At 59.1% G+C, this 23,111-nt stretch overlaps 1 long non-coding RNA gene across 1 annotated transcript; it reads right to left on the reverse strand.

Annotated features, from left to right (window-relative positions):
• Window positions 1–1,293: 1,293 nt before the first annotated feature.
• On the reverse strand, window positions 1,294–22,692 carry LOC141264486 (uncharacterized). Its single transcript, XR_012319966.1, has 3 exons — window positions 22,592–22,692; window positions 22,183–22,259; window positions 1,294–1,378 (listed from the first exon to the last, which is right to left on the reverse strand). It is a non-coding gene; the product is annotated as an uncharacterized lncRNA (long non-coding RNA).
• Between the last annotated feature and the right edge of the window lie 419 nt (window positions 22,693–23,111).

Raw genomic sequence — 23,111 nt, forward strand, 5'->3', positions numbered from 1 at the left:
ATCCGTGTAGGATTATACACCGGTCCTACAACTTACCGGCTACTGATCAGTACCAGGGAAGCTGTGACCGGTCAGAGGCAACTCACATCCGTGTAGGATTATACACCGGTCCTACAACTTACCGGCTACTGATCAGTACCAGGGAAGCTGTGACCGGTCAGCGGCCACTCACATCCGTGTAGGATTATACACCGGTCCTACAACTTACCGGATACTGATCAGCACCAGGGAAGCCGTGACCGGTCAGCGGCCACTCACATCCCTGTAGGATTATACACCGGTCCTACAACTTACCGGATACTGATCAGCACCAGGGAAGCCGTGACCGGTCAGCGGCCACTCACATCCCTGTAGGATTATACACCGGTCCTACAACTTACCGGATACTGATCAGCACCAGGGAAGCTGTGACCGGTCAGCGGCCACTCACATCCCTGTAGGATTATACACCGGTCCTACAACTTACCGGCTACTGATCAGTACCAGGGAAGCCGTGACCGGTCAGAGGCAACTCACATCCCTGTAGGATTATACACCGGTCCTACAACTTACCGGACACTGATCAGTACCAGGGAAGCCGTGACCGGTCAGCGGCCACTCACATCCCTGTAGGATTATACACCGGTCCTACAACTTACCGGATACTGATCAGTACCAGGGAAGCTGTGACCGGTCAGCGGCCACTCACATCCCTGTAGGATTATACACCGGTCCTACAACTTACCGGCTACTGATCAGTACCAGGGAAGCTGTGACCGGTCAGCGGCCACTCACATCCCTGTAGGATTATACTCCGGTCCTACAACTTACCGGATACTGAAGAATAATGGGGAGGTCCGGTAAATACTTCGGCTTCTTTTTGCTCACAGACAATTTTGATATTTGCATCAAGAAGTCTCTGCTGTATGTGATCCTGTCTGCACACAGAAAGACATGGGTGGGTAAGATAAACTGAACATACATTTCCATTTGCAATGGGGGGGGGGGGTTGAATAATTTTGATTTTAGCTGTATGTCTCCAGTTGGGAATACTCATTCGCAAAAGCCTTAGCATAAGCAGCAAATTACTAAGAATACTAAATAGTCCAGCAGCAGGGGTGGATGATCTGGTATTGTCAGTGATGTGCAGCGTATAGACTGATACATTGCAGGGGTCAGGAAGGTCTGCTATGTGTCTGTAGATTGGAAACCAATGGTAAAGGAGATTACACAAGAAGCCCCCCGCGGTGAGCCAGCACAGGCAGTCATACAATATAAGGTAGTGCTCCTTTGTACACAGATTCGCCTTTTTACCTTCTGTAGCATTTACTGCTGGCTTTTGTGTTGGTTTATCAGGTACCTGATCCGTAAACATATGCAGGGTCCCAATGGAGCACCACTAAAGCAAGAGAAGATACACACGTTACCAGATTAGAATACAGCTTTAATGGACGGCATACGCCATTTTTTTAAACCCCAAAAAATGGCAATTCACGGAAGTCATGCAATTTGGGATTATAAATTTCTTCATATTTGAAATAATATTAAAAATCATCTAAAAAAAGAAGCCTGTGTGAAAAATACAAGAAAATCAGCATGTCGGAAGTCTGCTGCATATTGTAAAATATTCCCCGCTGACCCCAAGAAAACAGTCGTCGAATAATACAGAAGTCAGTCACCTCCTATTCAGACAAAAAACACAGCACCAGCTTTTGTGTTTTCTTACAGTGTCAGGCTACGTTCACACAGCAGTATTGTGGTAAGTATTTTCCATCAGTATTTGTAAAAGTGGGTGATAAATACAGAAGTGGTGATGCGTTTCTATTATACTTTTCCCTTGATTGTTCCACTCCTGGTTTTGGCTTACAAATACTGATGTAAACGTGTCCTTAGGGTGACGGGTCCGCTCCTTGCAGGGCAGGCGCCGGCTGTCTCACATCTGCCTCTAATAGCAGCTCTGATCACCACTGTCAATCTCTGATAGCGGCACTTAACATGCGCGTGCTGGAAGTGCGTCACAAACCCCGCCTATCGGGTCGCGTGTCACATGATCGCGGGGAGCCAATGGGTTGGCATGACAACCAGGAATCTGTAGAAGTCCCCCGTGCTGGTCATTCACTGGCAGATCTGCTATGAGCGCCGCCCTGTGGCCAGCATTCATAGCAGATTATCATTTCTGCTACACACATGCTATGTGTAGCATAAGCGATCAGAAGATCGCAGCTTCTAGAATCTATTAAAGCAAGTAAAAAAATAGGAGTTTTTAAAAAAATAAGTTCACATCACCCCCTTTTGTCCTATTCAAAATAAAACAAAAAATATATTTGGCATCACTGCACTCAGAAATGTCCGATCAAAATATTTAAAATAATTCATCCGATTGGTAAACAGCAGAATGAGAAGGAAAAACACGCCAGAATTACGGATTGTTTGGTCATCGCAACACTGCAATAAAGGGCAATCAAAACATTGCATCTACCCCAAAAGGGTATCAATAAAAACAACATCAGCTCGGTGCTCAAAAAAAATAAGCCCTCACCCAGCCCAGATCCCGAAAAATGGCGTTTTTTGTTTTGTTCTACCAAATGTCAATTTTTTTTCACCACTTGTATAGTTTTTTTCTATTTATGTTTGATAGCTACAAACTCGTAATGACCTGGAGAATCACATTGCGGGGTCAGTTTTAGCATTTAGTGAACATTGTAAAAATAATATACCGTATATAATAGAATATAAGCCGGATTTTCAGCCTGAAAAAGCCCCCCCTCGACTTGTACTAGGGTATATACTTTGGTATAGTATGTACATACCAGGATTGTGGGGGGGATGAGGGGTGCCATGCATACCAGGATTGTGAGGGGGAATGAGGGGTGCCATGCATACCAGGATTGGGGGGGGTGAGGGGAATGAGGGGTGCCATGCATACCAGGATTGGGGGGGGGGGGTGGTGAGGGGAATGAGGGGTGCCATGCATACCAGGATTGGGGGGGGGGGTGGTGAGGGGAATGAGTGGTGCCATGCATACCAGGATTGGGGGGGGGGGGTGGTGAGGGGAATGAGTGGTGCCATGCATACCAGGATTGGGGGGGGGGGTGGTGAGGGGAATGAGTGGTGCCATGCATACCAGGATTGGGGGGGGGGGGGATGAGGGGAATGAGGGGTGCCATGCATACCAGGATTGGGGGGGGGGGATGAGGGGAATGAGGGGTGCCATGCATACCAGGATTGGGGGGGGGGGGGTGAGGGGAATGAGGGGTGCCATGCATACCAGGATTGGGGGGGGGGTGAGGGGAATGAGGGGTGCCATGCATACCAGGATTGGGGGGGGGTGGTGAGGGGAATGAGAGGTGCCATGCATACCAGGATTGGGGGGGGGGATGAGGGGTGCCATGCATACCAGGATTGGGGGGGAATGAGGGGAATGAGGGGTGCCATGCATACCAGGATTGGGGGGGGGGATGAGGGGAATGAGGGGTGCCATGCATACCAGGATGGTGAGGGGGAATGAGGGGTGCCATGCATACCAGGATTGTGAGGGGGTGCCATGCATACCAGGATTGGGGGGGGGGGATGAGGGGAATGAGGGGTGCCATGTATACCAGGATGGTGAGGGGGAATGAGGGGTGCCATGCATACCAGGATTGTGAGGGGGAATGAGGGGTGCCATGCATACCAGGATTGGGGGGGGGGGATGAGGGGAATGAGGGGTGCCATGCATACCAGGATTGGGGGGGGGGGGATGAGGGGTGCCATGCATACCAGGATTGGGGGGAGGTGAGGGGAATGAGGGGTGCCATGCATACCAGGATGGTGAGGGGAATGAGGGGTGCCATGCATACCAGGATTGTGAGGGGGAATGAGAGGGTGCCATGCATACCAGGATTGGGGGGGGGGATGAGGGGAATGAGGGGTGCCATGCATACCAGGATTGGGGGGGGGGGATGAGGGGTGCCATGCATACCAGGATTGGGGGGAAGTGAGGGGAATGAGGGGTGCCATGCATACCAGGATTGGGGGGGGGGGGTGAGGGGAATGAGGGGTGCCATGCATACCAGGATTGTGAGGGGGAATGAGGGGTGCCATGCATACCAGGATTGGGGGGGGGGGGGATGAGGGGAATGAGGGGTGCCATGCATACCAGGATTGGGGGGAGGGGGTGAGGGGAATGAGGGGTGCCATGCATACCAGGATTGGGGGGGGGGGGGGATGAGGGGAATGAGGGGTGCCATGCATACCAGGATTGGGGGGGGGATGAGGGGAATGAGGGGTGCCATGCATACCAGGATTGGGGGGGGGGGATGAGGGGAATGAGGGGTGCCATGCATACCAGGATGGTGAGGGGGAATGAGGGGTGCCATGCATACCAGGATTGGGGGGGGGGGGATGAGGGGAATGAGGGGTGCCATGCATACCAGGATGGTGAGGGGGAATGAGGGGTGCCATGCATACCAGGATGGTGAGGGGAATGAGGGGTGCCATGCATACCAGGATGGTGAGGGGAATGAGTGGTGCCATGCATACCAGGATTGGGGGGGGGGGATGAGGGGAATGAGGGGTGCCATGCATACCAGGATTGGGGGGGGGGGATGAGGGGAATGAGGGGTGCCATGCATACCAGGATTGGGGGGGGGGGGTGAGGGGAATGAGGGGTGCCATGCATACCAGGATTGGGGGGGGGGTGAGGGGAATGAGGGGTGCCATGCATACCAGGATTGGGGGGGGGTGGTGAGGGGAATGAGTGGTGCCATGCATACCAGGATTGGGGGGGGGGATGAGGGGAATGAGGGGTGCCATGCATACCAGGATTGGGGGGGAATGAGGGGAATGAGGGGTGCCATGCATACCAGGATTGGGGGGGGGGGATGAGGGGAATGAGGGGTGCCATGCATACCAGGATGGTGAGGGGGAATGAGGGGTGCCATGCATACCAGGATTGTGAGGGGGTGCCATGCATACCAGGATTGGGGGGGGGGGATGAGGGGAATGAGGGGTGCCATGTATACCAGGATGGTGAGGGGGAATGAGGGGTGCCATGCATACCAGGATTGTGAGGGGGAATGAGGGGTGCCATGCATACCAGGATTGTGAGGGGGAATGAGGGGTGCCATGCATACCAGGATTGGGGGGGGGGATGAGGGGAATGAGGGGTGCCATGCATACCAGGATTGGGGGGGGGGGGGATGAGGGGTGCCATGCATACCAGGATTGGGGGGAGGTGAGGGGAATGAGGGGTGCCATGCATACCAGGATGGTGAGGGGAATGAGGGGTGCCATGCATACCAGGATTGTGAGGGGGAATGAGAGGGTGCCATGCATACCAGGATTGGGGGGGGGGGATGAGGGGAATGAGGGGTGCCATGCATACCAGGATTGGGGGGGGGGGGATGAGGGGTGCCATGCATACCAGGATTGGGGGGAAGTGAGGGGAATGAGGGGTGCCATGCATACCAGGATTGGGGGGGGGGGGGGTGAGGGGAATGAGGGGTGCCATGCATACCAGGATTGTGAGGGGGAATGAGGGGTGCCATGCATACCAGGATTGGGGGGGTGAGGGGAATGAGGGGTGCCATGCATACCAGGATTGGGGGGGGGGGGGGATGAGGGGAATGAGGGGTGCCATGCATACCAGGATTGGGGGGGGGGGGGTGAGGGGTGCCATGCATACCAGGATTGGGGGGGGGGGGTGAGGGGAATGAGGGGTGCCATGCATACCAGGATTGGGGGGGGTGGTGAGGAGAATGAGTGGTGCCATGCATACCAGAATTGGGGGGGGGGATGAGGGGAATGAGTGGTGCCATGCATACCAGGATTGGGGGGGGGATGAGGGGAATGAGGGGTGCCATGCATACCAGGATTGGGGGGGGGGGGGGTGAGGGGAATGAGGGGTGCCATGCATACCAGGATTGGGGGGGGGGGGGATGAGGGGTGCCATGCATACCAGGATTGGGGGGGGGGGGGATGAGGGGAATGAGGGGTGCCATGCATACCAGGATTGGGGGGGGTGAGGGGAATGAGTGGTGCCATGCATACCAGGATTGGGGGGGGGGGGTGAGGGGAATGAGTGGTGCCATGCATACCAGGATTGGGGGGGGGGGGGTGAGGGGAATGAGTGGTGCCATGCATACCAGGATTGGGGGGGGGGGATGAGGGGAATGAGGGGTGCCATGCATACCAGGATGGTGAGGGGGAATGAGGGGTGCCATGCATACCAGGATAGTGAGGGGGAATGAGGGGGTGCCATGCATACCAGGATTGGGGGGGGGGGGAATGAGGGGTGCCATGCATACCAGGATTGGGGGGGGGGGGATGAGGGGAATGAGGGGTGCCATGCATACCAGGATTGGGGGGGGGGGGAATGAGGGGTGCCATGCATACCAGGATTGGGGGGGGGGGGATGAGGGGAATGAGGGGTGCCATGCATACCAGGATGGTGAGGGGGAATGAGGGGTGCCATGCATACCAGGATTGTGAGGGGGAATGAGGGGGTGCCATGCATACCAGGATTGTGAGGGGGAATGAGGGGGTGCCATGCATACCAGGATTGAGGGGGGGGGGGTGAGGGGAATGAGGGGTGCCATGCATACCAGGATTGGGGGGGGGGAATGAGGGGTGCCATGCATACCAGGATTGGGGGGGGGGAATGAGGGGAATGAGGGGTGCCATGCATACCAGGATTGGGGGGGGGGGTGAGGGGAATGAGTGGTGCCATGCATACCAGGATTGGGGGGGGGGTGAGGGGAATGAGTGGTGCCATGCATACCAGGATTGGGGGGGGGTGAGGGGAATGAGTGGTGCCATGCATACCAGGATTGGGGGGGGGGGGGTGAGGGGAATGAGGGGTGCCATGCATACCAGGATGGTGAGGGGGAATGAGGGGTGCCATGCATACCAGGATTGTGAGGGGGAATGAGGGGGTGCCATGCATACCAGGATTGGGGGGGGGGGATGAGGGGAATGAGGGGTGCCATGCATACCAGGATTGGGGGGGGGGAATGAGGTGTGCCATGCATACCAGGATTGGGGGGAGGGGGTGAGGGGAATGAGGGGTGCCATGCATACCAGGATTGGGGGGGGGGGGGGATGAGGGGAATGAGGGGTGCCATGCATACCAGGATTGGGGGGGGGGATGAGGGGAATGAGGGGTGCCATGCATACCAGGATTGGGGGGGGGGGGGGGATGAGGGGAATGAGGGGTGCCATGCATACCAGGATGGTGAGGGGGAATGAGGGGTGCCATGCATACCAGGATTGGGGGGGGGGGATGAGGGGAATGAGGGGTGCCATGCATACCAGGATGGTGAGGGGGAATGAGGGGTGCCATGCATACCAGGATTGTGAGGGGGAATGAGGGGGTGCCATGCATACCAGGATTGGGGGGGGGGGATGAGGGGAATGAGGGGTGCCATGCATACCAGGATGGTGAGGGGGAATGAGGGGTGCCATGCATACCAGGATTGTGAGGGGGAATGAGGGGTGCCATGCATACCAGGATTGGGGGGGGGGGATGAGGGGAATGAGGGGTGCCATGCATACCAGGATGGTGAGGGGAATGAGGGGTGCCATGCATACCAGGATTGTGAGGGGGAATGAGGGGGTGCCATGCATACCAGGATTGGGGGGGGGGAATGAGGGGAATGAGGGGTGCCATGCACACCAGGATTGGGGGGGGGGTGAGGGGTGCGGGGAATGAGGGGTGCCATGCATACCAGGATTGGGGGGGGGGGGTGAGGGGAATGAGGGGTGCCATGCATACCAGGATTGGGGGGGGGGGGAATGAGTGGTGCCATGCATACCAGGATTGGGGGGGGGGGATGAGGGGAATGAGGGGTGCCATGCATACCAGGATTGGGGGGGGGGGGGGTGAGGGGAATGAGTGGTGCCATGCATACCAGGATTGGGGGGGGTGGTGAGGGGAATGAGTGGTGCCATGCATACTAGGATTGGGGGGGGGGTGAGGGGAATGAGTGGTGCCATGCATACCAGGATTGGGGGAGGGGAATGAGGGGTGCCATGCATACCAGGATTGGGGGGGGGGATGAGGGGAATGAGGGGTGCCATGCATACCAGGATTGGGGGGGGGGGGATGAGGGGAATGAGGGGTGCCATGCATACCAGGATTGGGGGGGGAGGTGAGGGGAATGAGTGGTGCCATGCATACCAGGATTGGGGGGGGGGGGGATGAGGGGAATGAGGGGTGCCATGCATACCAGGATGGTGAGGGGGAATGAGGGGGTGCCATGCATACCAGGATTGGGGGGGGGGGGAATGAGGGGAATGAGGGGTGCCATGCATACCAGGATTGGGGGGGGTGAGGGGTGCCATGCATACCAGGATTGGGGGGGGGGGGGGGAGGGGAATGAGGGGTGCCATGCATACCAGGATTGGGGGGGGGGAATGAGTGGTGCCATGCATACCAGGATTGGGGGGGGGGGATGAGGGGAATGAGGGGTGCCATGTATACCAGGATTGGGGGGGGGGGGGGGTGAGGGGAATGAGTGGTGCCATGCATACCAGGATTGGGGGGGGATTAGGGGAATGAGGGGTGCCATGCATACCAGGATTGGGGGGGTGGTGAGGGGAATGAGTGGTGCCATGCATACCAGGATTGGGGGGGGGAGGATGAGGGGAATGAGTGGTGCCATGCATACCAGGATTGGGGGGGGGGATGAGGGGAATGAGGGGTGCCATGCATACCAGGATTGGGGGGGGGGATGAGGGGAATGAGGGGTGCCATGCATACCAGGATTGGGGGGGGGGGTGCGGGGAATGAGTGGTGCCATGCATACCAGGATTGGGGGGGGGGGGGATGAGGGGAATGAGGGGTGCCATGCATACCAGGATGGTGAGGGGGAATGAGGGGTGCCATGCATACCAGGATTGTGAGGGGGAATGAGGGGGTGCCATGCATACCAGGATTGGGGGGGGGGGGGGAATGAGGGGTGCCATGCATACCAGGATTGGGGGGGGGGGGTGAGGGGAATGAGGGGTGCCATGCATACCAGGATTGGGGGGGGGGGTGAGGGGAATGAGGGGTGCCATGCATACCAGGATTGGGGGGGGGGTGAGGGGAATGAGGGGTGCCATGCATACCAGGATTGGGGGGGGGGGGGGGTGAGGGGAATGAGGGGTGCCATGCATACCAGGATTGGGGGGGGGGGATGAGGGGAATGAGGGGTGCCATGCATACCAGGATGGTGAGGGGGAATGAGGGGTGCCATGCATACCAGGATTGTGAGGGGGAATGAGGGGGTGCCATGCATACCAGGATTGGGGGGGGGGGGTGAGGGGAATGAGGGGTGCCATGCATACCAGGATTGGGGGGGGTGGTGAGGAGAATGAGTGGTGCCATGCATACCAGAATTGGGGGGGGGGATGAGGGGAATGAGTGGTGCCATGCATACCAGGATTGGGGGGGGGGGGATGAGGGGAATGAGGGGGGGTGAGGGGAATGAGGGGTGCCATGCATACCAGGATTGGGGGGGGGGGGGGATGAGGGGTGCCATGCATACCAGGATTGGGGGGGGGGGGGGATGAGGGGAATGAGGGGTGCCATGCATACCAGGATTGGGGGGGGGTGAGGGGAATGAGTGGTGCCATGCATACCAGGATTGGGGGGATGAGGGGAATGAGTGGTGCCATGCATACCAGGATTGGGGGGGGGGGATGAGGGAAATGAGGGGTGCCATGCATACCAGGATGGTGAGGGGGAATGAGGGGTGCCATGCATACCAGGATTGTGAGGGGGAATGAGGGGGTGCCATGCATACCAGGATTGGGGGGGGGGGATGAGGGGTGCCATGCATACCAGGATTGGGGGGGGGGGGATGAGGGGAATGAGGGGTGCCATGCATACCAGGATTGGGGGGGGGGGGGGAATGAGGGGTGCCATGCATACCAGGATTGGGGGGGGGGTGAGGGGAATGAGGGGTGCCATGCATACCAGGATTGGGGGGGGGGGGGGATGAGGGGAATGAGGGGTGCCATGCATACCAGGATGGTGAGGGGGAATGAGGGGTGCCATGCATACCAGGATTGTGAGGGGGAATGAGGGGGTGCCATGCATACCAGGATTGTGAGGGGGAATGAGGGGGTGCCATGCATACCAGGATTGAGGGGGGGGGGTGAGGGGAATGAGGGGTGCCATGCATACCAGGATTGGGGGGGGGGGAATGAGGGGTGCCATGCATACCAGGATTGGGGGGGGGGGGATGAGGGGAATGAGGGGTGCCATGCATACCAGGATGGTGAGGGGGAATGAGGGGTGCCATGCATACCAGGATTGGGGGGGGGGGGTGAGGGGAATGAGTGGTGCCATGCATACCAGGATTGGGGGGGGGTGAGGGGAATGAGTGGTGCCATGCATACCAGGATTGGGGGGGGGGGGTGAGGGGAATGAGTGGTGCCATGCATACCAGGATTGGGGGGGGGGGGGGGGTGAGGGGAATGAGGGGTGCCATGCATACCAGGATGGTGAGGGGGAATGAGGGGTGCCATGCATACCAGGATTGTGAGGGGGAATGAGGGGGTGCCATGCATACCAGGATTGGGGGGGGGGGGATGAGGGGAATGAGGGGTGCCATGCATACCAGGATTGGGGGGGGGGAATGAGGGGTGCCATGCATACCAGGATTGGGGGGAGGGGGTGAGGGGAATGAGGGGTGCCATGCATACCAGGATTGGGGGGGGGGGGATGAGGGGAATGAGGGGTGCCATGCATACCAGGATTGGGGGGGGGGGGGATGAGGGGAATGAGGGGTGCCATGCATACCAGGATTGGGGGGGGGGGATGAGGGGAATGAGGGGTGCCATGCATACCAGGATGGTGAGGGGGAATGAGGGGTGCCATGCATACCAGGATTGTGAGGGGGAATGAGGGGGTGCCATGCATACCAGGATTGGGGGGGGGGGATGAGGGGAATGAGGGGTGCCATGCATACCAGGATGGTGAGGGGGAATGAGGGGTGCCATGCATACCAGGATTGTGAGGGGGAATTAGGGGGTGCCATGCATACCAGGATTGGGGGGGGGATGAGGGGAATGAGGGGTGCCATGCATACCAGGATGGTGAGGGGGAATGAGGGGTGCCATGCATACCAGGATTGTGAGGGGGAATGAGGGGTGCCATGCATACCAGGATGGTGAGGGGAATGAGGGGTGCCATGCATACCAGGATTGTGAGGGGGAATGAGGGGGTGCCATGCATACCAGGATTGGGGGGGGGGGGGAATGAGGGGAATGAGGGGTGCCATGCATACCAGGATTGGGGGGGGGGTGAGGGGAATGAGGGGTGCCATGCATACCAGGATTGGGGGGGGGGGTGAGGGGAATGAGGGGTGCCATGCATACCAGGATTGGGGGGGGGGGGAATGAGTGGTGCCATGCATACCAGGATTGGGGGGGGGGGGATGAGGGGAATGAGGGGTGCCATGCATACCAGGATTGGGGGGGGGTGAGGGGAATGAGTGGTGCCATGCATACCAGGATTGGGGGGGGGGGATGAGGGGAATGAGGGGTGCCATGCATACCAGGATTGGGGGGGGTGGTGAGGGGAATGAGTGGTGCCATGCATACTAGGATTGGGGGGGGGGGGATGAGGGGAATGAGTGGTGCCATGCATACTAGGATTGGGGGGGGGGGGGATGAGGGGAATGAGTGGTGCCATGCATACCAGGATTGGGGGAGGGGAATGAGGGGTGCCATGCATACCAGGATTGGGGGGGGGATGAGGGGAATGAGAGGTGCCATGCATACCAGGATTGGGGGGGGGGATGAGGGGAATGAGGGGTGCCATGCATACCAGGATTGGGGGGGAGGTGAGGGGAATGAGTGGTGCCATGCATACCAGGATTGGGAGGGGGGGGGGATGAGGGGAATGAGGGGTGCCATGCATACCAGGATGGTGAGGGGGAATGAGGGGGTGCCATGCATACCAGGATTGGGGGGGGGGAATGAGGGGAATGAGGAGTGCCATGCATACCAGGATTGGGGGGGGGGTGAGGGGTGCCATGCATACCAGGATTGGGGGGGGGTGAGGGGAATGAGGGGTGCCATGCATACCAGGATTGGGGGGGGGGTGAGGGGAATGAGGGGTGCCATGCATACCAGGATTGGGGGGGGGGGAATGAGTGGTGCCATGCATACCAGGATTGGGGGGGGGGGGGATGAGGGGAATGAGGGGTGCCATGTATACCAGGATTGGGGGGGGGGGGTGAGGGGAATGAGTGGTGCCATGCATACCAGGATTGGGGGGGGGATTAGGGGAATGAGGGGTGCCATGCATACCAGGATTGGGGGGGGGTGGTGAGGGGAATGAGTGGTGCCATGCATACCAGGATTGGGGGGGGGGGATGAGGGGAATGAGTGGTGCCATGCATACCAGGATTGGGGGGGGGGGATGAGGGGAATGAGGGGTGCCATGCATACCAGGATTGGGGGGGGGGATGAGGGGAATGAGGGGTGCCATGCATACCAGGATTGGGGGGGGGGGGGATGAGGGGAATGAGGGGTGCCATGCATACCAGGATTGGGGGGGGGGGGTGCGGGGAATGAGTGGTGCCATGCATACCAGGATTGGGGGGGGGGGGGATGAGGGGAATGAGGGGTGCCATGCATACCAGGATGGTGAGGGGGAATGAGGGGTGCCATGCATACCAGGATTGTGAGGGGGAATGAGGGGGTGCCATGCATACCAGGATTGGGGGGGGGGGGGAATGAGGGGTGCCATGCATACCAGGATTGGGGGGGGGGGTGAGGGGAATGAGGGGTGCCATGCATACCAGGATTGGGGGGGGGGAATGAGGGGTGCCATGCATACCAGGATTGGGGGGGGGTGAGGGGAATGAGGGGTGCCATGCATACCAGGATTGGGGGGGGGGGGGTGAGGGGAATGAGGGGTGCCATGCATACCAGGATTGGGGGGGGGGGGGGGGATGAGGGGAATGAGGGGTGCCATGCATACCAGGATGGTGAGGGGGAATGAGGGGTGCCATGCATACCAGGATTGTGAGGGGGAATGAGAGGGTGCCATGCATACCAGGATTGGGGGGGGGGGTGAGGGGAATCAGGGGTGCCATGCATACCAGGATTGTGAGGGGGAATGAGGGGTGCCATGCATACCAGGATTGTGAGGGGGAATGAGGGGTGCCATGCATACCAGGATTGGGGGGGGGGGGGGGTGAGGGGAATGAGGGGTGCCATGCACACCAGGATTGGGGGGGGGGGATGAGGGGTGCCATGCATACCAGGATTGGGGGGGGGGGGTGAGGGGAATGAGTGGTGCCATGCATACCAGGATTGGGGGGGGGGGGTGAGGGGAATGAGTGGTGCCATGCATACCAGGATTGGGGGGGGGGGGGGTGAGGGGAATGAGGGGTGCCATGCATACCAGGATGGTGAGGGGGAATGAGGGGTGCCATGCATACCAGGATTGTGAGGGGGAATGAGGGGGTGCCATGCATACCAGGATTGGGGGGGGGGGGAATGAGGGGTGCCATGCATACCAGGATTGGGGGGGGGGGGATGAGGGGAATGAGGGGTGCCATGCATACCAGGATTGGGGGGGGGGGGATGAGGGGTGCCATGCATACCAGGATTGGGGGGGGGGATGAGGGGAATGAGGGGTGCCATGCATACCAGGATTGGGGGGGGGGGGGGATGAGGCGAATGAGGGGTGCCATGCATACCAGGATGGTGAGGGGGAATGAGGGGTGCCATGCATACCAGGATTGTGAGGGGGAATGAGGGGGTGCCATGCATACCAGGATTGTGAGGGGGAATGAGGGGGTGCCATGCATACCAGGATTGGGGGGGGGGTGAGGGGAATGAGGGGTGCCATGCATACCAGGATTGGGGGGGGTGGTGAGGGGAATGAGTGGTGCCATGCATACCAGGATTGGGGGGGGGGGATGAGGGGAATGAGTGGTGCCATGCATACCAGGATTGGGGGGGGGGGATGAGGGGAATGAGGGGTGCCATGCATACCAGGATTGGGGGGGGGGATGAGGGGAATGAGGGGTGCCATGCATACCAGGATTGGGGGGGGGGGATGAGGGGAATGAGGGGTGCCATGCATACCAGGATTGGGGGGGGGGGGTGCGGGGAATGAGTGGTGCCATGCATACCAGGATTGGGGGGGGGGGGGATGGGATGAGGGGAATGAGGGGTGCCATGCATACCAGGATGGTGAGGGGGAATGAGGGGTGCCATGCATACCAGGATTGGGGGGGGGGGGGGGAGGATGAGGGGTGCCATGCATACCAGGATTGGGGGGGGGGGGGATGAGGGGAATGAGGGGTGCCATGCATACCAGGATTGGGGGGGGGGTGAGGGGAATGAGTGGTGCCATGCATACCAGGATTGGGGGGGGGGGGTGAGGGGAATGAGTGGTGCCATGCATACCAGGATTGGGGGGGGGGGGATGAGGGGAATGAGGGGTGCCATGCATACCAGGATGGTGAGGGGGAATGAGGGGTGCCATGCATACCAGGATTGTGAGGGGGAATGAGGGGGTGCCATGCATACCAGGATTGGGGGGGGGGAATGAGGGGTGCCATGCATACCAGGATTGGGGGGGGGGGGGGATGAGGGGAATGAGGGGTGCCATGCATACCAGGATTGGGGGGGGGGGGGGAATGAGGGGTGCCATGCATACCAGGATTGGGGGGGGGAATGAGGGGTGCCATGCATACCAGGATTGGGGGGGGGGATGAGGGGAATGAGGGGTGCCATGCATACCAGGATTGGGGGGGGGGGGGGATGAGGGGAATGAGCGGTGCCATGCATACCAGGATGGTGAGGGGGAATGAGGGGTGCCATGCATACCAGGATTGTGAGGGGGAATGAGGGGGTGCCATGCATACCAGGATTGTGAGGGGGAATGAGGGGGTGCCATGCATACCAGGATTGGGGGGGGGGGTGAGGGGAATGAGGGGTGCCATGCATACCAGGATTGGGGGGGGGATGAGGGGAATGAGGGGTGCCATGCATACCAGGATTGGGGGGGGGGGGATGAGGGGAATGAGGGGTGCCATGCATACCAGGATTGGGGGGGGGGGGTGCGGGGAATGAGTGGTGCCATGCATACCAGGATTGGGGGGGGGGGGATGGGATGAGGGGAATGAGGGGTGCCATGCATACCAGGATGGTGAGGAGGAATGAGGGGTGCCATGCATACCAGGATTGTGAGGGGGAATGAGGGGGTGCCATGCATACCAGAATTGGGGGGGGGGGAATGAGGGGTGCCATGCATACCAGGATTGGGGGGGGGGGGTGAGGGGAATGAGGGGTGCCATGCATACCAGGATTGGGGGGGGGGGGGTGAGGGGTGCCATGCATACCAGGATTGGGGGGGGGGGGTGAGGGGAATGAGGGGTGCCATGCATACCAGGATTGGGGGGGGGGATGAGGGGAATGAGGGGTGCCATGCATACCAGGATTGGGGGGGGGGGGGGATGAGGGGAATGAGGGGTGCCATGCATACCAGGATGGTGAGGGGGAATGAGGGGTGCCATGCATACCAGGATTGTGAGGGGGAATGAGGGGGTGCCATGCATACCAGGATTGGGGGGGGGGGGGGTGAGGGGAATCAGGGGTGCCATGCATACCAGGATTGTGAGGGGGAATGAGGGGTGCCATGCATACCAGGATTGGGGGGGGGGGATGAGGGGAATGAGGGGTGCCATGCACACCAGGATTGGGGGGGGGGGGTGAGGGGTGCCATGCATACCAGGATTGGGGGGGGGGGATGAGGGGAATGAGGGGTGCCATGCACACCAGGATTGGGGGGGGGGGTGAGGGGTGCCATGCATACCAGGATTGGGGGGGGGGATGAGGGGAATGAGGGGTGCCATGCATACCAGGATTGGGGGGGGGGGTGAGGGGAATGAGTGGTGCCATGCATACCAGGATTGGGGGGGGGGGGGATGAGGGGAATGAGTGGTGCCATGCATACCAGGATTGGGGGGGGGGGGGATGAGGGGAATGAGGGGTGCCATGCATACCAGGATGGTGAGGGGGAATGAGGGGTGCCATGCATACCAGGATTGTGAGGGGGAATGAGGGGGTGCCATGCATACCAGGATTGGGGGGGGGGGGATGAGGGGTGCCATGCATACCAGGATTGGGGGGGGGGGGGATGAGGGGAATGAGGGGTGCCATGCATACCAGGATGGTGAGGGGGAATGAGGGGTGCCATGCATACCAGGATTGTGAGGGGGAATGAGGGGGTGCCATGCATACCAGGATTGGGGGGGGGGAATGAGGGGTGCCATGCATACCAGGATTGGGGGGGGGGGGGGGATGAGGGGAATGAGGGGTGCCATGCATACCAGGATTGGGGGGGGGGGGAATGAGGGGTGCCATGCATACCAGGATTGGGGGGGGGAATGAGGGGTGCCATGCATACCAGGATTGGGGGGGGGGATGAGGGGAATGAGGGGTGCCATGCATACCAGGATTGGGGGGGGGGGGATGAGGGGAATGAGGGGTGCCATGCATACCAGGATGGTGAGGGGGAATGAGGGGTGCCATGCATACCAGGATTGTGAGGGGGAATGAGGGGGTGCCATGCATACCAGGATTGTGAGGGGGAATGAGGGGGTGCCATGCATACCAGGATTGGGGGGGGGGTGAGGGGAATGAGGGGTGCCATGCATACCAGGATTGGGGGGGGGGGGAATGAGGGGTGCCATGCATACCAGGATTGGGGGGGGGATGAGGGGAATGAGGGGTGCCATGCATACCAGGATTGGGGGGGGGGGGATGAGGGGAATGAGGGGTGCCATGCATACCAGGATTGGGGGGGGGGGGTGCGGGGAATGAGTGGTGCCATGCATACCAGGATTGGGGGGGGGGGGATGGGATGAGGGGAATGAGGGGTGCCATGCATACCAGGATGGTGAGGAGGAATGAGGGGTGCCATGCATACCAGGATTGTGAGGGGGAATGAGGGGGTGCCATGCATACCAGAATTGGGGGGGGGGAATGAGGGGTGCCATGCATACCAGGATTGGGGGGGGGGGGTGAGGGGAATGAGGGGTGCCATGCATACCAGGATTGGGGGGGGGGGGGTGAGGGGTGCCATGCATACCAGGATTGGGGGGGGGGGGGTGAGGGGAATGAGGGGTGCCATGCATACCAGGATTGGGGGGGGGGATGAGGGGAATGAGGGGTGCCATGCATACCAGGATTGGGGGGGGGGATGAGGGGAATGAGGGGTGCCATGCATACCAGGATTGGGGGGGGGGGAATGAGGGGTGCCATGCATACCAGGATTGTGAGGGGGAATGAGGGGGTGCCATGCATACCAGGATTGGGGGGGGGGGGGGGTGAGGGGAATCAGGGGTGCCATGCATACCAGGATTGTGAGGGGGAATGAGGGGTGCCATGCATACCAGGATTGTGAGGGGGAATGAGGGGTGCCATGCATACCAGGATTGGGGGGGGGGATGAGGGGAATGAGGGGTGCCATGCACACCAGGATTGGGGGGGGGGGGTGAGGGGTGCCATGCATACCAGGATTGGGGGGGGGATGAGGGGAATGAGGGGTGCCATGCACACCAGGATTGGGGGGGGGGGGTGAGGGGTGCCATGCATACCAGGATTGGGGGGGGGGATGAGGGGAATGAGGGGTGCCATGCATACCAGGATTGGGGGGGGGGGTGAGGGGAATGAGTGGTGCCATGCATACCAGGATTGGGGGGGGGGGGGATGAGGGGAATGAGTGGTGCCATGCATACCAGGATTGGGGGGGGGGGGGATGAGGGGAATGAGGGGTGCCATGCATACCAGGATGGTGAGGGGGAATGAGGGGTGCCATGCATACCAGGATTGTGAGGGGGAATGAGGGGGTGCCATGCATACCAGGATTGGGGGTGGGGGGATGAGGGGTGCCATGCATACCAGGATTGGGGGGGGGGGGGATGAGGGGAATGAGGGGTGCCATGCATACCAGGATTGGGGGGGGGGGAATGAGGGGTGCCATGCATACCAGGATTGGGGGGGGGGGGTGAGGGGAATGAGGGGTGCCATGCATACCAGGATTGGGGGGGGGATGAGGGGAATGAGGGGTGCCATGCATACCAGGATTGGGGGGGGGGGGATGAGGGGAATGAGGGGTGCCATGCATACCAGGATTGGGGGGGGGGGGGATGAGGGGAATGAGGGGTGCCATGCATACCAGGATTGTGAGGGGGAATGAGGGGTGCCATGCATACCAGGATTGTGAGGGGGAATGAGGGGGTGCCATGCATACCAGGATTGTGAGGGGGAATGAGGGGGTGCCATGCATACCAGGATTGGGGGGGGGTGAGGGGAATGAGGGGTGCCATGCATACTAGGATTGGGGGGGGGGGGAATGAGGGGTGCCATGCATACCAGGATTGGGGGGGGGGGATGAGGGGAATGAGGGGTGCCATGCATACCAGGATTGGGGGGGGGGGTGAGGGGAATGAGTGGTGCCATGCATACCAGGATTGGGAGGGGGGGGGGTGAGGGGAATGAGTGGTGCCATGCATACCAGGATTGGGGGGGGGGGGTGAGGGGAATGAGTGGTGCCATGCATACCAGGATTGGGGGGGGGGGATGAGGGGAATGAGGGGTGCCATGCATACCAGGATGGTGAGGGGGAATGAGGGGTGCCATGCATACCAGGATTGTGAGGGGGAATGAGGGGGTGCCATGCATACCAGGATTGGGGGGGGGGGGGTATGAGGGGAATGAGGGGTGCCATGCATACCAGGATTGGGGGGGGGGAATGAGGGGTGCCATGCATACCAGGATTGGGGGGGGGGGATGAGGGGAATGAGGGGTGCCATGCATACCAGGATTGGGGGGGGGGATGAGGGGAATGAGGGGTGCCATGCATACCAGGATTGGGGGGGGGGGGATGAGGGGAATGAGGGGTGCCATGCATACCAGGATTGGGGGGGGGGGGGATGAGGGGTGCCATGCATACCAGGATTGGGGGGGGGGGATGAGGGGAATGAGGGGTGCCATGCATACGAGGATGGTGAGGGGGAATGAGGGGTGCCATGCATACCAGGATTGTGAGGGGGAATGAGGGGGTGCCATGCATACCAGGATTGGGGGGGGGGGGGAATGAGGGGTGCCATGCATACCAGGATGGTGAGGGGGAATGAGGGGTGCCATGCATACCAGGATTGTGAGGGGGAATGAGGGGTGCCATGCATACCAGGATTGGGGGGGGATGAGGGGAATGAGGGGTGCCATGCATACCAGGATGGTGAGGGGAATGAGGGGTGCCATGCATACCAGGATTGTGAGGGGGAATGAGGGGGTGCCATGCATACCAGGATTGGGGGGGGGGAATGAGGGGAATGAGGGGTGCCATGCATACCAGGATTGGGGGGGGGGTGAGGGGTGCCATGCATACCAGGATTGGGGGGGTGAGGGGAATGAGGGGTGCCATGCATACCAGGATTGGGGGGGGGGAATGAGGGGTGCCATGCATACCAGGATTGGGGGGGGGTGAGGGGAATGAGGGGTGCCATGCATACCAGGATTGGGGGGGGGGGATGAGGGGTGCCATGCATACCAGGATTGGGGGGGGGGGGGGAATGAGTGGTGCCATGCATACCAGGATTGGGGGGGGGGGGGGTGAGGGGAATGAGTGGTGCCATGCATACCAGGATTGGGGGGGGGGGGTGAGGGGAATGAGTGGTGCCATGCATACCAGGATTGGGGGGGGGGGGATGAGGGGAATGAGGGGTGCCATGCATACCAGGATTGGGGGGGGGGGGATGAGGGGAATGAGGGGTGCCATGCATACCAGGATGGTGAGGGGGAATGAGGGGTGCCATGCATACCAGGATTGTGAGGGGGTGCCATGCATACCAGGATTGGGGGGGGGGGATGAGGGGAATGAGGGGTGCCATGCATACCAGGATGGTGAGGGGGAATGAGGGGTGCCATGCATACCAGGATTGTGAGGGGGAATGAGGGGTGCCATGCATACCAGGATTGGGGGGGGGGGGTGAGGGGAATGAGGGGTGCCATGCATACCAGGATGGTGAGGGGAATGAGGGGTGCCATGCATACCAGGATTGTGAGGGGGAATGAGGGGGTGCCATGCATACCAGGATTGGGGGGGGGGGAATGAGGGGTGCCATGCATACCAGGATTGGGGGGGGGGGGTGAGGGGTGCCATGCATACCAGGATTGGGGGGGGGGGGGAGGGGAATGAGGGGTGCCATGCATACCAGGATTGGGGGGGGGGGGGGGGATGAGGGGAATGAGGGGTGCCATGCATACCAGGATTGGGGGGGGGGGTGAGGGGAATGAGGGGGTGCCATGCATACCAGGATTGTGAGGGGGAATGAGGGGTGCCATGCATACCAGGATTGTGAGGGGGAATGAGGGGGTGCCATGCATACCAGGATTGTGAGGGGGAATGAGGGGGTGCCATGCATACCAGGATTGGGGGGGGGGGTGAGGGGAATGAGGGGTGCCATGCATACCAGGATTGGGGGGGGGGGAATGAGGGGTGCCATGCATACCAGGATTGGGGGGGGGGGGGGATGAGGGGAATGAGGGGTGCCATGCATACCAGGATTGGGGGGGGGTGAGGGGAATGAGTGGTGCCATGCATACCAGGATTGGGGGGGGGGTGAGGGGAATGAGTGGTGTCATGCATACCAGGATCGGGGGGGGGGGTGAGGGGAATGAGGGGGTGCCATGCATACCAGGATGGTGAGGGGGAATGAGGGGTGCCATGCATACCAGGATTGTGAGGGGGAATGAGGGGGTGCCATGCATACCAGGATTGTGAGGGGGAATGAGGGGGTGCCATGCATACCAGGATTGTGAGGGGGGGGATGAGGGGAATGAGGGGTGCCATGCATACCAGGATTGTGAGGGGTAATGAGGGGTGCCATGCATACCAGGGTTGTGAGGGGGAATGAGGGGGTGCCATGCATACCAGGATTGGGGGGGGGGGGATGAGGGGAATGAGGGGTGCCATGCATACCAGGATTGGGGGGGGGGGGGGAATGAGGGGTGCCATGCATACCAGGATTGTGAGGGGTAATGAGGGGTGCCATGCATACCAGGGTTGTGAGGGGGAATGAGGGGGTGCCATGCATACCAGGATTGGGGGGGGGGGGGGATGAGGGGAATGAGGGGTGCCATGCATACCAGGATTGTGGGGGGGGGGGGTGAGGGGAATGAGAGGTGCCATGCATACCAGGATTGTGAGGGGGAATGAGGGGGTGCCATGCATACTAGGATTGGGGGGGGGGGATGTGGGGAATGAGGGGTGCCATGCATACCAGGATTGTGAGGGGGAATGAGGGGGTGCCATGCATACTAGGATTGGGGAAATTTGACAGTAGCTGCTGCATTTCCCACCCTAGGCTTATACTCAAGTCAATAAGTTTTTCAGTTTTTTGTGGTAAAATTAGGTGCCTCGGCTTATATTCGGGTCGGCTTATTCTCGAGTATATACGGTATATAAAATATAATAGAATTGCATTTTTTTGGCAATTTCACCGCACTTGGAATTTTTTTCCTGTTTTCTGGTACACTATATGGTGAAATCAACAGTGTCGTACAACTCGTCCCGCAAAAAAACAAACACTCACATGGCTCTGGGAAGAAGGGGAGCAAAAAACAAAAATGCAAAACGGGAAATCCCAAGGTCATGAAGAGTTTAAATAAAATCTTAAATCACGGTGTCAATAATTTGTTGCCCAACATATAAACCTGGTGACAGATTCCACTTAGGACTATGACATGCAGCTCGTACATTGAACATTTAGATGTAGCAGTTTTTTCCCCTAATCCATAAATGCCTTTTATAATCACATGGAATATGTACTCCAAGAGGGAGCCACACCGAGACCCCACAGATATCACATTCAAGATGTAGACCACGAGGGAGCCACACCGAGACTCCACAGATATCACATTCAAGATGTACACCACGAGGGAGCCACACCGAGAGCCCACAGATATCACATTCAAGATGTAGACCACGAGGGAGCAACACCGAGACCCCACAGATATCACATTTAAGATGTACACCACGAGGGAGCCACACCGAGACCCCACAGATATCACATTTAAGATGTACACCACGAGGGAGCCACACCGAGACCCCACAGATATCACATTCAAGATGTATGTACCCCATGAGGGAGCCACACCGAGCCCCCACAGATAAGGAGCCCCTCAGATAAGGCGTCTTACCAGATTACAATGCTCTTTAATGCGGTCTGTGCAGTGATCAGTAAATTTGGCTTGGAAGTTCATCATGAATACGGCTTCTGCAAGGCAAACACTGAAAGTAGCTTTATCATTTACACTTCTCATATCCATGCTTCCACGATCATGGACCCCCCCATGCTGCAAAGTTCAGTGAGTGGGGGATGGACACTGGATAATGAAGCCTCCATCTGCCCTTCCCATAAAGGACAATGAATGGTGCTGTACCCACAAATGAGGCCACTGATCAATTTTTACAGGGCATTTCAGACCCCTGTCTTCCGGATCAGTAGGACCCCTCCCCCCTCTACCCCATCTACCCTGTGTAGAGGTGAAAAACATTTACATTTTCTAAAGTGACTGATTGGAGGAAAACAAGCGTAAGAGTACTCACCGCTGTCAGGTACGTTGCGACGAATCGGTCTTGCTGGCTGAAGCGTCTTACGCATCAATCTACTGATTTTCACTTCATTGCTCAGAAGCAACTCACAACCTGAGAAAATAATGTTACAGTCACTCCATGGGTCAAGTCATTCAGGTGACATTTGGTTTCGACAGGCTGACTGTTCAAACCAAGCACAGACGCTCAGTGCATCCTTGTAGTGGCTACACAGATCAGTGCACCTTCCCACCTACTGGTTTTTCATCCATCTCCGCCTTTCTCTGGCTCCTGTAAACAACTGTCAATGAAAGAGGAGGCAGAAGTAAATGAGAGAGTGCATTGTACAGTCTGGCCACATCGAGGGTGCGCAGAGTGCCTGTGCTTGATTTGAACAGTCAATTTGTGCCGACAGATTTCCTTTAATCCCTTAACACATGACGCACAAGGCACATCATATGCAGTCTCCCTGACTGATAGAGTCTTGCAAGTGTACATTTTTTGCTGGCAGAGGATAGCTGAATTATTCAGCCAT

The sequence above is a fragment of the Phyllobates terribilis genome, unplaced genomic scaffold (genome assembly GCF_046119375.1).
Source record: "Phyllobates terribilis strain yellow unplaced genomic scaffold, ASM4611937v1 Scaffold_4__5_contigs__length_816908805, whole genome shotgun sequence".
Classification (NCBI taxonomy): Eukaryota; Metazoa; Chordata; class Amphibia; order Anura; family Dendrobatidae; genus Phyllobates; species Phyllobates terribilis.